The 16,237-nt window shown below is 40.8% G+C and overlaps 1 protein-coding gene across 12 annotated transcripts in view; it reads right to left on the bottom strand.

Annotated features, from left to right (window-relative positions):
* Nucleotides 1–16,237, bottom strand: part of ANKRD6 (ankyrin repeat domain 6) — a 199,159-nt gene that overhangs the window by 135,419 nt on the left and 47,503 nt on the right. The gene's annotated exons all lie outside the window — the stretch shown is intronic.

The raw sequence follows: 16,237 nt of genomic DNA, 5'->3' as shown, positions 1-16,237 counted from the left end.
GGTGCTGGAAGAAGCCAGTTAGGTTTCAATGACTTCCTTAGTGGCTGATACAAAAGGACCCCCTTAAGAATCTCAGGATTTCTAGACCTGGAAACAAAATGACTATGAAATAAAAATACTGATTTAAAAAGCAACATAATCTGTGTAATGTAGAAAGAATGATTTATATTGGGATGAATCCATTCTTACAATGCACAAAAACAGCCCAAGAATTAGTCATTTCTGAAATTACAAAATGCAGATATATGGCCATTAATTATGGATTGAAAATAGCAAGGTTGGCTCACTGGAGCTCATTCCCTTAAATTCCTTTTCCTTTTCCCCCCATTTCTCAAAAAGCTGTTGATACAATTTGGGCCACTTACAGCACTTACATTTACAAAGTGTTTTTATGGTGAACTGAATGTTATATATATTTCAAAGGGCAGAACTCACTGCTGGTCTGGGGCTCAGAAGCAAAGGAGAGGAGGGAGTTCCTAGGAAGTGCCTTCTGAGTGTGTGAGGATGGGGCTGCTGGATGGAAACCAGCTAGTTCCACCTTATAAGGGGCAATGGTAAAAATCTCTCCTCCTGGAAAGCTTATCTTTCTGCCCATGTTGTGAGAGAATCAACAGAAGTGCTTTGACCCACACTGCCCCCTGGCATTGTTCTGGGTACAAAGCAGACTTGGATGTGACTTCATCAAGCTTCATCACATAGTAGAAAACAGCGAATGCTGAAATCACCAGCACCACTGGCACCAGTGCTATAGTGGTACAGTATTAGCACTGCCAGTAGTACCACTACCACCAGCAGTACCACCAGCACCAGTAGCAGTATACCAGTACTGCCAGTGGTACCACCAGTACCACTATCACAAGCAACACTGCCACTACCACTATCACTATCGCTAATAACATTATTATAAAACAGCTATTGATAGTCCTATTTTTCTAAAGTCAACAGAGGAAATACACATGACATGTGTCATACATAAGATTTTGACCATTACTGACAAATTGCCCTCTAAATAGATTACACAGGTTGAGTAACCTTTAATTTGAAATGTTTTCAATCAGAAGTGTTTCAGATTTTAAATTTTGGGGGGGTTTGGGAATATCTGCACTATACTTTGAGCATATCAAATCCCAAAATCTACAATGCTTCCAATGAGCATTTCCTTTGAGTGTCATGTTGACACTCAAAAATTTTTGGATTTTGAAGCATTTCAGATTTTCAGGTTTGAGATGTTCAACTTGAACCAATTTATATTCCCACCAACATTGTATGAGAGCACTCATTTTGCTATGTGGCCACTAACATGGATATAACTATTCTTTTTATATTTTTATTTTATCGTTCAGAGCTAAAGGGGGAGGATGCTCATTTTTGTTTACTTTGTATTTCATTTATTGTTAATGAAGCTGAGCATCCCTTTTTTTGTTGTTGTTGTTGTTTGATATGGAGTCTTGCTCTGTCGCCAGGCTGGAGTGCACTGGCGCAACCTTGGCTCACTGCAACTTCCGCCTCCTGGGTTTAAGTGATTCTTCCGCCTCAGCCTCCCGAGTAGCTGGGACCACAGGTGTGTGCTACCACACCCAGCTAATTTTTGTATTTTTAGTAGAGACGGGGTTTCACCATGTTGGCCAAGATGGTCTCGATCTCTTGACCTCGTGATCCGCCCGCCTCGGCCTCCCAAAGTGCCGGGATTACAGCCACCGTGTCTGGCCCACTGAATTTTTTAAATGCTAGGAAAAAATTTGGAGAAGTATGTCCTAAACTGCAGACCATGGTGGGTTATCTTTGTGGGATAGGACTATGGGAGACCTACATTTTCTACATTGTGTGCTCCTATAATATTTAAAATACATATAACTTTGCTTCTTTTTTGAGACAGGGATTTACTCTGTCACCCAGGCTAAAGTGCAGTGGCACAATCATGGCTCACTGCAACCTCAACCTCCTGGGCTCAAGTGATTGTTTTGTCTCAGCCTCTCAAGTAGCTGAGACTACAGGCATGCGCCACCATGCCCAGCTAAAAAAAAATTTTTTTAAATAAAAAAATTATAGAGATGTGGTCTCACTATGTTGCCTAGACTGGTCTCAAACTCCTGGCCTCAAGTGATTCTCCTACCTTGGCCTCCCAAAGTGCTGGGATTACAGGCATCAGCCACTATGTATGACCAACTTTGCATTTTTTTCCTGATTTTTAAAAGTAAAGTTTAAAAAAAGTAGTGAATGGGATATCTTTTTCAAAAATTGTATATTTTTGAAAATATACAATTTGAAAACTGGTTAAGTTATTAGCCCTTGACACTTATTATTTTGTTGAGTCAATAAAATGTACTCATACTCACTTTTAAGATGAAGGAAACAATACAATCTTTGCTGGCAAACCCTCCCCTCACTGGGACAGAACACCCTGTCAATCCTGACCTGGCTCCATGCACCCGTATTCCCATGTGTCACCATGACTGCAGTTCTCTGTTACTTTATTACAGTAGATAAGCTGCCAACATAAATGGGATTTCAAGTCTGGTGGAAAATGCAGGAGTCATTTTGAAAGACACAGAAAATAGAATAGAAATAGCTCACTTGGAAGGTGAATCTTTTGGGATAGTTAACTTTCAGACAGACAGCAATCTAGAAGAGTATAAACAGAGGCCAATGCAATACACACACTGGCTTGGGAGAAACCAGCACAGAATTGTGTGGGCAAGTTTGTGACAGTATTGTGCCCTTCAAGCAAGTTTCTTTTAGGTGGAGGAAGGAACTTAAAGAAAACGGGTTCTCCATCACACATGATCCAAACCAAACTATACTTTCTAGGCAAGTATCAGTCTTCAAAAGAAAGAAGTATTGAACTGTTTTAACACACCCTAAACAATATAAGAGACTATAATAAATCAACTTGTTAATAAATTTCACTTGATAGTTAGTGGGAATATGTCAGCATTTTTGAAAAGTAAGTAGACCATTTTCATACTATTTCTACTTGCACTCTATTTCTAGGACTCAATAACTAAAGATATAATTCTAATCATAGAAAAAAGCTTTATACAAAAATTATACGCTACAGTACTATTGATAATAACAAAACACTGGAAACAGAACATCAGGAGACTGCTATAGAATAAAAGAGGATGATTCAATAAGCCAGGAAAACTCCATCTGGTAGACTATTACACTGCCTTCAAATGATGTCTCCAGTTTCATATTCTTGTCTGAATAGCAGTATGCTGCTGAGAATCTACCCTAAAGAAATAATGCAAAAACACAGGAAAATTCCCATTTGCCAAAATGAATAACCGGAAACATCCTAGTGTCCAATAACAGAAAAACAGTTAAGTAAGCTCCTAGTGGTTCTTCAAAACTCAGCTCAAGTGATATATACCCTGGGAAATCTTCCCGGACCCTCACCTAACCTAGTCTCCCATGATACCCTGTATATCACCCAAAACTGCACAACCCCGGAGTTCTTTATGCACATGCCAATCTAGGCACCTTCAAGATAGAGAACTTGACCTCTTTAACTTAGTATTCCTAAACCTAGTGCAAGGCCTAGCACAAAGTAAATATTAATCCAAACGTCTGTATTATGTAAACTAGGTAGCTTAAACAACAGACACTTATCGTCTCACAGTTTTGGAGGCTAGAAATCTGAAATAAGGGTGTCAGCAGGGTAGCATCTGTTCAGGCCTCTCTTCTTAGCTTGTAAATTGCCATCGTCTCTCTGTCTCTTCACCTCATCTTCCTTCTATGTATGCCTCCAAATTTCCTCCTTTTTAAAAACTGTTTTGGGCTGGGTGCAGCTGCTCATGCCTATAATCCCAGCATTTTGGGAGGCCAAGGTGGGTGGATCACAAGGTCAGGAGTTCAAGACCAGCCTGACCAACATGGTGAAACCCCGTCTCTACTTAAAACACAAAAATTAGTCAGGCATGGTGGCATGTACCTGTAATCCCAGCTACTCAGGAGATTGAGGCAGGAGAAGCACTTAACCCCAGGAGGCAAAGGTGAGCCGAGATTGTGCCACTGTACTCCAGCCTGGGCGACAGAGTAAGACTGTCTCAAAAAAAAAAAATTGTTTCAGTTTTTTTTAATCTCTCTTTTTTTTTCTTTTTTGAGACAGAGTGTCACTCTGTTGCCTAGGCTGCAGTGAAGTGGTATATCTCAGCTCACTGCAACCTCTGCCTCCAGGGTTCAAGCAATTCTCCTGTCCTAGTCGCCCCAAGTAGCTGAGATTACAGGCATGCGCCACCACATCTGGCTAAGTTTTTGTATTTTTAGTAGAGATGGGGTTTCATCTTGTTGGCCAGGCTGTTATCAAACTCTTAACCTCAGGTGATCCACCAGCCTCAGCCTCCCAAAGTGCTAGAATTACAGGCGTGAGCCACTGAGCCCAGCCAATTAAAATTTTTTCTTTAGAGACAGGGTCTCACTATGTTGCCCAGGCTGGAGTGTGGTGGCTATTCATAGGTGCTATCCCATACCAATCAGCAAGGGAGTTTTGACCTGCTCTGTTTCTCACCTGGGCCACTTCACCTCTCCTTGGCAACCTGGTGGTCCCCCACTTCTGGGAGGTCACCATATTGATGCTGGTGCAGACACCAAATCAGCATAGCTCACTACTGCCCAGAACTCCTGGGTTCAAGCCATCCTCACACCTCAGCCTCCTGGGTAGCTGCGACTATAGGCGTGTGCCACCGTGCTTCATGAATTTCCTCCTTTTATAAAGACACCAATCATATTGGATCAAGGACCACTCTACTGACCTCATTTTAGCTTGATTAGCTCTGTAGGAATCCCACCTCCAAATAAGGTCACAATCTGAGGTACTGGGGATTAGGACTTCAACATATGAATTTGGAGAGAGAAACAATTCAATGCACAATAATCAGAAAATGTGCATATTTATGAGTTCATAATTATATAGAAATGCCTACTTTATCATGTTTAATAGAAAAAGGGTGGGTATGAATGTATGTATACAGTAAAAATTCTATTTTTTTAATTAAAAAAATTTTTTTCAACTGGCCAATTGGTAGAAAAAGAATTCTTAATTTGGATTTTTTCAGATTTTTAAAAAGGTCCATGACTACCCGCAAATTGAGAAACAATGATGATGTACAATCTCAAATATCTTTAAGAGAAAATGTGAAGGTAATAAATCAAATTATTAACGATGTTTGCCTCTGGGTGATGGAATTATAGATGACTAGTATTATTATTATTTTTTTTATTGCATTTTAGGTTTTGGGGTACATGTGCAGAACATGCAAGACAGCTGCATAGGTACACACATGGCGGTATGTTTTGCTGCCTTCCTCCCCTTCACCCACATTTGGCATTTCTCCCCAGGCTATCCCTCCCCAACTTCCCCCCTGCTGTCCCTCCCCTATTCCCCCCAATAGACCCCAGTGTTTAGTACTCCCTTCCCTGTGTCCATGTGTTCTCATTTTTCATCACCTGCCTATGAGTGAGAATATGTGGTATTTCATTTTCTGTTCTTGTGTCAGTTTGCTGAGAATGATGTTTTCCAGATTCATCCATGTCCCTACAAACGACACAAACTCATCATTTTTGATTGCTGCATAATATTCCATGGTGTATATGTAACACATTTTCCCAATCCAGTCTATCATTGATGGGCATTTGGGTTGGTTCCAGGTCTTTGCTATTGTAAACTGTGCTGCAATGAACATTCACGTGCATGTGTCCTTATAGTAGAACGATTTATAGTCCTTTGAATATATACCCAGTAATGGGATTGCTGGGTCAAATGGAATTTCTATTTCTAAGGCCTTCAGGAATTGCCACACTGTCTTCCACAATGGTTCAACTAATTTACACTCCCACCAACAGTGTAAAAGTGTTCCTTTTTCTCCACATCCTCTCCAGCATCTGTTGTCTCCAGATTTTTTAATGATCGCCATTCTAACTGGCGTGAGATGGTATCTCAATGTGGTTTTGATTTACATCTCTCTAATGACCAGTGATGATGAGCATTTTTTCATATGTTTGTTGGCCTCATGTATGTCTTCTTTTGTAAAGTGTCTGTTCATATCCTTTGCCCACTTTTGAATGGACTTGTTTGTTTTTTTCCTGTAAATCTGTTTGAGTTCTTTGTAAATTCTGGATATCAGCCCTTTGTCAGATGGGTAAACTGCAAAAATTTTTTCCCATTCTGTTGGCTGCCGAATCACTTAGTGACTGTTTCTCTTGCCATGCAGAAGCTGTGGAGTTTGATTAGGTCCCATTTGTCTATTTTGGCTTTTGTTGCCAATGCTTTTGGTGTTTTGGTCATGAAGTCCTTGCCTACTCCTATGTCCTGAATGGTTTTGCCTAGATTTTCTTCTAGGGTTTTTGTGGTGCCAGGTCTTATGTTTAAGTCTTTAATCCATCTGGAGTTAATTTTAGTGCAAGGTGTCAGGAAGGGGTCCAGTTTCTGCTTTCTGCACATGGCTAGTCAGTTTTCCCAACACCATTTATTAAACAGGGAATCCTTTCCCCATTGCTTGTTTTTGTCGGGTTTATCAAAGATTGTATGGTTATAGATATGTTGTGTTGCCTCTGATGCCTCTGTTTTGTTCCATTGGTCTATATCTCTGTTTTGGTACCAGTACCATGCTGTTTTGATTACTGTAGCCTTGTAGTATAGTTTGAAGTCCGGTAGTGTGATGCCCCCCGCTGTGTTCTTTTTGCTTAGAATTGACTTGGCTATGCGGGCTCTCTTTTGGTTCCATATGAAGTTCATGGTGGTTTTTTCCAGTTCTGTGAAGAAAAGTCAATGGTAGCTTGATGGGAATAGCATTGATTCTGTAAATTACTTTGGGCAGTATAGCCATTTTCACGATATTAATTCTTCCTAACCATGAACATGGAATGTTTCTCCATCTGTTTGTGTCCTCTCTTATTTCGTTGAGCAGTGGTTTGTAGTTTTCCTTGAAGAGGTCCCTTACGTTCCTTGAGTTGTATTCCTAGGTATTTTATTCTCTTTGTAGCAATTGTGAATGGCAGTTCGTTCTTGATTTAGCTTTCTTTAAGTCTGTTATTGGTGTATAGGAATGCTTGTGATTTTTGCACATTGATTTTATATCCTGAGACTTTACTGAAGTTGCTTATCAGTTTCAGGAGTTTTTGGGCTGAGGCGATGGCGTCTTCTAGATATACTATCATGTCATCTGCAAATAGAGACATTGGCTTCCTCCTTTCCTATTTGAATACCCTTTATTTCTTTTTCTTGCCTGATTGCTCTGGCTAGAACTTCCAGTACTACACTGAATAGGAGTGGTGAGAGGGGGCATCATTGTCTAGTGCCGGATTTCAAAGGGAATGCTTCCAGTTTTTGCCCATTCAGTATGATATTGGCTCTTGGTTTGTTGTAAATAGCTTTTATTACTTTGAGATATGTGTTGGGGTCTGGCACGTCTGCCGGGGCGCTGCCGACCTGTGGGAGTCCCCGAGACCGCCAACGTAGATGTCTTGTTCAACCTGAGGGAGAGAGTGTGTGGAAGTGAAAGAATAAAGAAAAGCAGGGTCTGGAGGTCTGCGTGACTTGTAGTCAAACAGCAGCTTTATTTTTGTCGGTTACAGCTTTTATACCTTTTTTTTTTGTTACATTTACTTTAGCTCAGCAGAAAAGGGGGTAAACAGAAAAGGGAACAGAAACCACATAAATATAGTTATCAGGGGCTTGTGATAACAGCTCACAAAGCAGTTTAAAGGGGCTTGTGGTACTAGCTTACAAAGCAGTTTAAAGGTTAATATATGTTTTTTAAGAGTACACAGTGCAATCAAACAATGGTGTCCTCATGGTGGCTTGTTAATTATGTTTTCCATCAGGATGTAGAGCAAAGGCTCAGCTCCTGAGAAAATATGGGCAGGGGTCCTTGCCCCTCTCAGGCATCTCAATTGCAGCAAGTCTGCTGCTTACACAGAGATTAAAGGGGATATGAAAGCAGTCAGCACAATACCTTCATAAACCACAGGCCCTTGCTCTGTATCTTGTTTTTGCCTCAGTGGCTCAGCCTGCGACCCTTGCCTCAACTCGACAGCCCTCGAGAGCGGGGGGAGAGCAGATAGGTCCAGCGGCCAAAATGGGGCAAATCCCGCTAACTGTCTCAAGCCTTTCGCGCGAATGCTGCAGGGGAAGAGCAGATAGGTCCAGCAGCCAAAATGGGGCGAGTCATGCTAGCTGTCTCAAGACTGGTGTGAACGCTGCAGATACATTCCATCGATATCGAGTTTATTGAGGGTTTTTAGCATAAAAGGCTGTTGAATTTTGTCAAATGCCTTCTCTGCGTCAATTGAGATAATCATGTGGTTTTTGTCTTGGTTCTGTTTATGTGGTGAATTATGTTTATAGACTTGCGTATGTTGAACCAGCCTTGCATCCCTGGGATGAATCCTACTTGATCATAATGGATAAGTTTTTTGATGTGCTGTTGCAATCGGCTTGCCAGTATTTTATTGAAGATTTTTGCATCTATGTTCATCATGGATATTGGCCATGATTTTCTTTTCTTGTTGGGTCTCTGCCGGGTTTTGGTAACAGGATGATGTTGGTCTCATAAAATGAGTTGGGAAGGATTCCCTCTTTTTGGATTATTTGGAATAGTTTCAGAAGGAATGGTACCAGCTCCTCTTTGTGTGTCTGGTAGAGTTCAGCTGTGAACCCATCTGGACCTGGGCTTTTTTTTGTGTGGTGGGCTCTTAATTGCTGCCTTGACTTCAGACCTTGTTATTGGTCTGTTCATAGTTTCGGCTTCCTCGTGGTTTAGGCTTGGGAGGACAAAGATGTCCAGGAATTTGTCAATTTCTTCCAGGTTGACTAGTTTATGTCCATAGAGCTGTTTGTAATATTCTCTGATGATGGTTTGAATTTCTGTGGATTCTGTGGTGATTTCCCCTTTATCGTTTTTTATTGCATCTATTTGGTTGTTCTCTCTTTTCTTTTTTATCAGTCTGGCTAGTCATCTGCCTATTTTGTTGATCTTTTCAAAAAACCAGCTCTTGGATTTATTGATTTTTTGAAGGGTTTTTTGTGTCTCTATCTCCTTCAGTTCTGCTCTGATCTTAGTTATTTCTCGTCTTCTGCTAGGTTTTGGGTTTTTTTGATCTTGCTCCTCTAGCTCTTTCAATTTTGACAATAGGGTGTCAATTTTGGATCTCTTCACTCTTCTCATATGGGCACTTATTGCTATATATTTTCCTCTAGAGACTGCTTTAAATGTGTCCCAGAGATTCTGGTATGTTGTGTCTTCGTTCTCGTTGGTTTCTAAGAACTTCTTTATTTCTGCCTTCATTTCATTGTTTATCCAGTCAACATTCAAGAGCCAGTTGTTCAGTTTCCATGAAGCTGTGCAGTTCTGGGTTAGTTTCTGAATTCTGAGTTCTAACTTGATTGCACTATGGTCTGAGAGACTGTTTGTTATGATTTCAGTTGTTTTGCATTTGCTGAGGAGTGCTTTACTTCCAATTATGTGGTCAATTTTAGAGTAGGTGTGATGTGGTGCTGAGAAGAATGTATATTCTGTGGATTTGGGGTGGAGAGTTCTGTAAATGTCTATCAGGTTTGCTTGTTCCAGGTCTGAGTTCAAGCCCTGGATATCCTTGTTGATTTTCTATCTGGTTGATCTGTCTAATATTGACAGTGGAGTGTTAAAGTCTCCCACTATTATTTTGTGGGAGTCTAAGTCTCTTTGTAAGTCATTAAGAACTTGTCTTACATATCTGGGTGCTCCTGTATTGGGTCCATATATATTTATGATCATTAGCTCTTCTTGTTGTATCAATCCTTTCACCATTATGTAATGGCCTTCTTTGTGTCTTTTGATCTTTGTTGCTTTAAAGTCTATTTTATCAGAGATGAGAATTGCAACTCCTGCTTTTTTTTTGCTCTCCATTTGCTTGGTAAATCTTCCTCCATCCCTTTATTTTGAGCCTTTGTATATCCTTGCATGTGAGATGGGTTTCCTGGATACAGCACACTGATGGGTTTTGGTTTTTTATCCAATTTGCCAGTCTGTGTCTTTTGATTGGTGCATTTAGCCCATTTACATTTAGGGTTAATATTGTTATGTGTGAATTTGATACTGCCAATTTGATGCTAGCTGGCTGTTTTGCCCGTTAGTTGATGTAGCTTCTTCATTTTGTTGATGCTCTTTAGCATTTAGTGTGTTTTTGGAATGGCTGGTACTGGTTGTTCCTTTCTGTGTAGTGCTTCTTTCAGAAGCTCTTGTAAAGCAGGCCTGGTGGTGACAAAATCTCTGAGTAGTTGCTTGTTAGCAAAGGATTTTATTTTTCCTTCACTTCTGAAGCTCAGTTTGGCTGGATATGAAATTCTGCATTGAAAGTTCTTTTCTTTAAGGATGTTGAATATTGGCCCCCACTCTCTTCTGGCTTGTAGAGTTTCTGCGGAGAGATCTGCTGTGAGTCTGATGGGCTTCCCTTTGTGGGTGACCCGACCTTTCTCTCTGGCTGCCCTTAGTATTTTCTCCTTCATTTCAACCCTGGTGAATCTGATGATTATGTGCCTTGGGGTTGCTCTTCTTGCGGAGTATCTTTGTGGTGTTCTCCATATTTCCTGGATTTGAGTGTTGGCTTGCCTTGCTAGGTTGGGGAAATTTTCCTGGATAATATCCTGAAGAGTATTTTCCAGTTTGAATTCGTTCTCTTCATCACCTTCTGGTACACCTATCAAACGTAGGTTAGGTCTCTTCACATAGTCCCACATTTCTTGGAGACTTTGTTCATTCCTTTTTGCTTTTTTTTCTCTAATCTTGGTTTCTCGTTTTATTTCATTGAGTTGATCTTCGACTTCTGATATTCTATCTTCTGCTTGGTCAATTCGGCTATTGAAACTTGTGCATGCTTCGTGAAGTTCTCGTGTTGTGTTTTTCAGCTCCTTCAATTCATTCATATTCCTCTCTAAGTCATCCATTCTTATCATTTCCTCGAATCTTTTTTCAAATCTTTTTTCAAGGTTCTTAGTTTCTTTGCATTGATTTAGAACATGTTCTTTTAGCTCACAGAAGTTTCTCATTACCCACTTTCTGAAGTCTAATTCCGTCATTTCGTCACAGTCATTCTCCATCCAGCTTTGTTCCCTTGCTGGTGAGGAGTTTTGGTCCTTTGTAGGAGGAGAGGGGTTCTGATATTCGGTGTTTTCCTCCTTTTTGCGCTGGTTTCTTCCCATCTTTGTGGATTTATTCACCTGTCGTCTGAGTAGTTACTGACTTTTTGATTGTGTCTCTGAGTGGATGCCCAGATTGTTGATGATGAAGTATTTCTGCAGTATTTTTCTCTCTCCAAGCTCACGCGTGCATCTTCCAATTCAACATGGCTTCTTGCCTCTGAAAGAAGAGCTGTTCCCTCCTGGAATCTGCAAGTGTAAGGGGTGTGTTTCAGCTGTCTTCTCGACTAGGATTATTTCTTAATTTTCAGTAACAGTTTCAAATTACTTTTACCAGAAAAAAAAAAACTTTTATTTTTTTAAAAAAGGAAAAATGACATTTGAAAAGGGTTTAAAACATGTACGAATAAATGTTGTACACAAAATAGCATGGATGCAGACTGTAAAACAAGAAAATAAAATATTAAGACAGGAAGGAAATAGATCCTAATGCCCACAGAATTTATTAACAGAAGTTACAGGACGAATTGTGTATGTCCTATTTTTTTTGTGTCTTCCAAATTTTTCTATAAGCACTATATTACTTTTATAACCACATCAAACCAATCAACCTTATCACTTAAGAACATGGAGTTTAAGTATCTAGTTTTCTTTTTTTTTTTTTTTTTTGAGACAGAGTTTCGCTCTTGTTACCCAGGCTGGAGTGCAATGGCGCGATCTCGGCTCACTGCAACCTCCGCCTCCTGAGTTCAGGCAATTCTCCTGCCTCAGCCTCCTGAGCAGCTGGGATTACAGGCACGCACCACCATGCCCGGCTAATTTTTTGTATTTTTAGTAGAGCCGGGGTTTCACCGTGTTGACCAGGATGGTCTCGATCTCTTGACCTCGTGATCCACCCGCCTCAGCCTCCCAAAGTGCTGGGATTACAGGCGTGAGCCACCGCGCCCGGCCAAGTATCTAGTTTTCTATTAAATATTTAATATTAATAACTGAATTAACAAAGTATGATAAAAAACAAAACACAACATGCAGCTTTTAAATAGCCATGATAAAAGATATGGAGAAACAGGAAACAGCTTATAAAACAGTTCTGTGGAAAAAGTCAAAGATAAAAATACACACATACTGGCCAGGAGTGGTGGCCCATGCCTATAATCCCAGCACTTTGGGAGGTCTAGGTGAGCAGATCACCTGAGGTCAGGAGTTTGAGACCAGCCTGGCCAACATGGTGAAACCCCATCTCTACTTAAAAAATATAAAAATTAGCTGGGCATGGTGGCAAGAGCCTGTAATCCCAGCTTCTCAGGAGGCTGAGACAGGAGAATCACTTGAACCCAGGAGGTGGAGGTTGTAGTGAGCCGAGATTGCATCACTGCAATTCAGCCTGCACGACAGAGCAAAACTCAGTCTAGAAAAAAAAAACCACACATATTAATTACAACTGATAAAATATATTCACATGTAGATGGTAATCTGCAAAAGATGAAAATGTATCAAGAGTAGGATTATGCATTATTTCAAAGATTCTTTAATATCATATTTTTCATGTAAAAGTATTTATGAAAATGTTCTTTGCTAAAGATATCTGTAAATTGTTTCACACGTCTAACAGCTTATAGCTATACCAAGAATCCACTGCTAGACTAGAAAACGGCAGGCAAACTTTAGGTTTGTCAGGCTTCCCACAAACACTCCTACAGTACTTCCTTCAACTCAGTAGTTGGTTTCACCTTCACTGTGGGTAGATGTGCACATGGGTTCAACATTTCTGCAGGACAATCTGGCAGTATTTGTTGAATGTTCACTCTCTTTGAGCATTTCCACATCTGGGAATCTGTTCTATAAAAACAATTCCACACATGTACAAATATAAAGGTGATGAGAATAATCACTTCATCTATCTAGGACAGTGGGAACCTGGGGGCTGTGAGAGGGACAGCTTCATTTAGAAAAGCTGTGGAGCCCAGGTGCAGTGGCTCATGCCTGTAATCCCAGGATTAAGAGGCTAAGGTGGGCAGATCAAAGGTCAGGACTTTGAGACCAGCCTGGCCAACACAGTGAAACCCTGTCTCTACTAAAAATACAAAAATTAGCTGGGCATGGTGGCAAGTGCCTGTAGTCCCAGCTACTCTGGAGGCTGAGGCAGGAGAATCACTTGAACCTGGGAGGCAGAGGTTGCAGTGAGCTGAGATCGTGCCACAGCTCTCTACCCTGGGCAACAGAGCAAGACTCCATCTCAAAAAATAAATTAATTAATTAAATAAAATAGAAAAGCTGTTTTCTATTTTATTTAATTAATTATTCTAGAGAGATCTAGAATAACTACTAAATTAAAAAACCTATGCAGTTATAATTTGTTGTCCAGTTTTTCCATTTTTTTGATGTCTTTATTTTTGGCAATCAACCAGAAACAAAAGTGCACTACAGCTCTGCATGTTCCAATCATATGCATGCCAGTACAGATGTTAACATATAGAATCAATTGAAATAAGCAGGCTTTAGATTGTTTTCTGTTTAGCTCCTAGCTTCTTAAACAGAATTTAGAGTATGGCAACTATTTAATTTGAAAATAGGCATGTGATGAGAGCCAATTCAAAAATAGTTATGGAATGAGAGTCATATGTTCATGACTCTGATATTTTTCCTTAAGAAAGAAATGTCCAGATTTTAGGTTTGGGCTCCTCAGGTTTGTTTCTTAAATAAGTTGTATTTTTGGCCAGGCACGGTGGCTCACACCTATAATCCTAGCACTGTGGGAGGCCACGGTGGGTGGATCACAAGGTCAAGAGAGCAAGACCATCCTGGCCAGCATGGTGAAACCCTGTCTCTACTAAAAATGCAAAAGTTAGCTCGGTGTGGTGGTGGATGCCTATAGTTCCAGCTATTCAGGAGGCTGAGGCAGGAGAATTGCTTGAACCCAGGAGGCAGAGGTTACAGTGAGCCAAGATTGCATAACTGCACTCCAGCTGGGCAACAGAGCAAGACTTCGTCTCAAAAAAAAAAAAAAAAAAAAAAAAAGTTGTATTTTCATCCATCTATTTGTGTTTTACATAGAAAGTTTTGGGTGTTGCTTTCTGACAACACAAAGTGAGACAAATTTCTCATTAGATATTGAGTCTTTTTAAGGTTGACTCAAAGTCCAAAAATTCTGATCAGGTCAAGAATTTAGGTTAAGTTAAACTTGGAATATAAGAATACAAGTTAAGTTTTACTTTGGCTATAAAAGAGCCAAAGTAAAAACAAATAATTTCACATCAAAGTGAAATTAATACTAGGTTTGTTTCTAGACTACAGCCAATGCAACACCGTAGTGGCAATTTTCAGATTAAAAAGATGGGAAAAAGTTCTATAAGTTATTAATGTTAAATATCCTCAGATGGAAATGCCTTTATGAACTCTGGTAATTTGTTTATGGACCACTGTACATCCTAAACGTTTCTTTTCTATCTCAAGCTAATGACAGCTATAGAGATGTGGGAATAAGATAAAAGGAAGTTGGGTGAAATGTGTAGCATCAGGCACAGCTCCCTTGTCCATTAGCACCCTTCACTCTAAGGTTTTCCGGAAGAATCTATAGGCACAGGCTATCCTGAGAGGGTGTCACTGTACAAGACCCAGTAAGTTTTGAGGTTTTTTTGTTTTGGGTTTTTTTGTGTGAGACAGGGTTTCAAAAGATGAGACAGTCGTCTATTAGGTGAAGTTCAACACATAAGCACTGCCTCCTGTTTCTCCTTCATCTATGTCATTACAAGTTGAAATTTTTTGTTTTGTTTTGTTTTGAGACAGGGTCTCACTCTGTCACCCAGGCTGGAGTGCAGTGGCACGTTCTTGGTTCATCTCTCACCTCCACTTCCTGGGTTCAAGCGATTCTCCTGCCTCAGCCTCCCAAGTAGCTGGGATTACAGGCATGTGCCACCACACCTGGCTAATTTTTGTATTTTTGGTAGAGACCGAATTTCACCATGTTGGCCAGGCTGGTCTTGAACTCTTGACCTCAAGTGATCCACCCACCTCAGCCTCCCAAAGTGCTGGGATTACAGGTGTGAGCCACCGTGCCAGGCCGAATTTTTTTTTTAATGAAACAATATGCTGTTAAATAAATTCTCTAGACCTACAGCAATGATTATATAAGATTAAAAGGCATAGGCAAGGGAGAAAAAACTTACATAGTATGCCTGAATTTGAAATTTGGGATGCCAGGTTATAGGGGGAAAATCTAATAATCTCTGATTTGAAGAAATTTAAATGAAAAGTATAAGCAATTCACCACGAAAACACAGAGCAAGGACAGTGACCATGGGGGTGGGTGGGAGACTGGGGAGCAGGCAGTGACCACCCTTACTCTGGGGCTCTTCCTAGCCAGGTATGAGCCCACATAACCAGGGCACTGGCAGAACCCTCTCTGAATGGGATGAGCTCCAGGTCACAGGGTCAAAGTGGGGACTCAGATGTGGGCCAGCGAGACTGAGTGGTCTGCTCTGCCTTTCAGAGGGAGGTATTGAGGCAGGCAGTGTGAAATTCTTCTTGGCCTGCACAACAAGCCACTCATAGCCAAAGGGATGCCAAGAGCCTGAGAGACCCTGCAAGATGCTAGGATGGTAGCAGCAACATCACCCCCACCTCCCAATCGGCTAGCTGGAGCCAGGTGTCCATAAGGACCCTTCACTCCGTGAGGTTTTCTGAAAAAATCTATAGGCAGTGTGTTCACACTCCAATCACAGACTAGGAGGGTGTACTGTAAAGGACTCAATAAGTTGTTTTTTTGTTGTTGTTTTGGGTTTTTTTTTGAGACAGGGTCTAATTCTGTCATCCAGGCTAAAATGTAGTAGTGTGAACATGGCTCACTGCAGCCTCCATCTCCTGGGCTCAAGTGATCCTCTCCCACTTCAGTCTCCCAAGTAGCTGGGACAACAGGCACGTGCCACCATACCTGGCTAGTTATTATTATTATTTGTAGAGACAGAGTCTCCCTGTGTTGCCCAGGCTGGTCTCAAACGCCTGGGCTCAAGCAATTGCTCTTTCAAGCAAATTTCTCATGGCCTCCCAAAGTGCTGGGATTACAGGCATGAGCCACCGTGCCCCATAGACTCAGCAAGTTTTTGACAGGTCCACAGTAAAGCA

Source organism: Callithrix jacchus, chromosome 4 (assembly GCF_049354715.1).
Source record: "Callithrix jacchus isolate 240 chromosome 4, calJac240_pri, whole genome shotgun sequence".
In the NCBI taxonomy this organism is placed as follows: Eukaryota; Metazoa; Chordata; class Mammalia; order Primates; family Cebidae; genus Callithrix; species Callithrix jacchus.
This window is presented reverse-complemented; position numbering and strand designations above follow the sequence as displayed.